General features: G+C 41.0%; 1 protein-coding gene across 2 annotated transcripts in view; it reads right to left on the reverse strand.

The window, feature by feature from the left end:
* LOC106874672 (alpha-parvin-like) overlaps positions 1 to 2492 on the reverse strand; it is a 109744-nt gene that overhangs the window by 8743 nt on the left and 98509 nt on the right. The window lies entirely within an intron of this gene.

Consider the following 2492-nt stretch of genomic DNA (forward strand, 5'->3'; position numbering starts at 1 on the left):
CGTATCACTCACCTGCCATTCTCAGTATCATCCCATACCATCCACATCTCAGATCAGCCATCACCCCACCCCCAACCACCACCTGTGTTCACTCTCTATTCCTTCCTATATACCTTGGATCTCCACCCACCCCCTTTTATCCTCCTGTTTTTCACTTCCTCCTCCCAGACCCACTCCTATTTCCTTCACTACTGACCATGTCACCCCCTCTCCCCTGTTCAGGGCATCACCTCTAGCCCCACCCACCATTTCTTTCTATCCATCTGTCACTCATACTCTTGTGACTGTATCTGTTCCTCTGTTCCTATCCCCTCTCCCCTTTACCTGTTCCTCAATCCTCATTCCCTTGTACCTTCAGGGTACACCTTGACACCTTCTCTCCTTTTCCAGCTGGGGCAGCCATCTATCTCCTTGTTCCAAACCCCCTCTCCACCATACACACACCTGGCACATAAAGCCATCTCTCCTACAAATCAGGGCTCATCTCGTCCTGCAAGCTGCTTGGCACTCTTGCTTCTGCCAGTCACATATGTACTGCAAAGCAGTTGGTGTTAGGGAGGGAATCAAGATACAGAAACCCTAACCAGATCATTGCAGCTTGACACAGTTCAATCCCTGTCAAACCATCCCACCCCCAACACGGCATGGATTGGAGGTGCTAAAGGAGGAGGAGGAGGAGGATTAGACATCTCAGTGTTACCTGTTGTTGTTGTTGTATATAAAAAGAGAAAAACATAAGGTGGCAGAAACGGTAGCATGCTGGGCAAAATGTTCTGAGTTCAAATTCAGCCAAGACCAACTTTGAGGTCAATAAAATAAGTACCAGTTAAGCACTGGAGTCACTTACTCCTGTCTAAAGTTGCTGGCCTTGTGCCAAAATTTGAAGCCAGTAATTAAAGCGAATGTGTGTGTGTTGTGGATGCACACATAAGAAGATATGAACATGAAAAGAGAATGCCATCAGTTTGTTTGTGAAGTTACAAACCATTTTAGAGATGCAATCAGGTGGGGGTTTTATTCAGTATTTGTCCAGCTCTCTCTCTCTTCCATGTCAAATTCTAAATTGTACACACACAGATACATACCACTGTGTGAGTATTCACAACGATGGAGAAAAAACATCCATGCATATATATATACATACGCACACACGCACAGGTGCGATGCATAAACTGTGATCACTCTAAACATCATGTTGTTGATTGGATATTTGATTTTTATCACTCTTGGTACGTGTCCTTAGATAGACACCGAAACACTCTGAAATGTTTCTATTGGAGCTTCCAGCATGAATGCCAAGCAGTACAGCATGTCGTTTCCAAATTTCTGGCAGAGTGGATTGCGTCATGGTGCTATTTTTCTCACAGACAGTGCCCAACTGACCCTACTATACTGTGTAGTCAACAAAATCAAAAACAAGCAATTTTCAAAATGGCAACAATTTACCCATTGCACCCTGTAATTATATATGCATATACACATACATACATACATACATACACACACACACTGCCATATGTGAACATATGCAGAAACAAAGACACACACAAGCACAAAGGAGAACAGCTAAGCAGCTTCTTAATTCTTTTGCTCTCTCTGTCTCTCTCTCTCTTTCTGCCGATATCAAGAATAGGTAACTAAGAATACTTGAATAAGCATTCAAAGAGCTGTTGTTGTTGTTGTTGTGTCCTGAGATTATATACATGGCTGAAGTATCATCACCATGACAACAAATTACAGTTAATGGAAAACTCTCTTTGCAAATAATAATATTGTGTTGTTGCAGGTATTATTGTCAGCAAAATGAATGATCCAGGTAACAATGGAGCTGACCAAGTAGAAAATAACTGAGTTTATTGCACCGGAGAGAGTGAATGTATGGAGAAAGTATGACAGGGGAAAAGTGGATGGCTGTGGGTGTCATACTTTCTCCAGAGATAACGGAGGAAGAGGAAGGTACAGAAATACACACACACACACACACATACATATATATATATATATATATATATATATATATATATATATATATATATATATACACACACACTCGCACAGGGACAAACATACGTATAGAAATAGATATATACACACACACACACACACACATATGTATGTGAAAGAAGACAAGAGACAGACGGAGAGAATGGATTTGTGTGAAAGCTATGTTTACAAGAGGGTTTGTGCATGTGTATTTTGGTTTTCAAACAAGCCAGAAATGTGTGTGTGTGTGTGTGTTTACAAAGTGACTACATGTAGTTTAAGCCTTGTTTACACAGCTCCAGTGAAGCTAAAGCAACAGAGGACACCACATAAGACATAGGCAGCAGACCTGGTTCAATGTAATGCTTACAGTAAAGAAAACGAAATATCACTTCCGTTCACATCATCATCACCACCATCATTGTTTCCTTTTGAAAAAATTATTACTTTACAACCCAGTGACAGTAAGAGTTGTGGAGCGGAAATGGAAAAACAATAGCAATTTTAAG

The sequence above is a fragment of the Octopus bimaculoides genome, chromosome 3, assembly GCF_001194135.2.
Source record: "Octopus bimaculoides isolate UCB-OBI-ISO-001 chromosome 3, ASM119413v2, whole genome shotgun sequence".
Taxonomy (NCBI): Eukaryota; Metazoa; Mollusca; class Cephalopoda; order Octopoda; family Octopodidae; genus Octopus; species Octopus bimaculoides.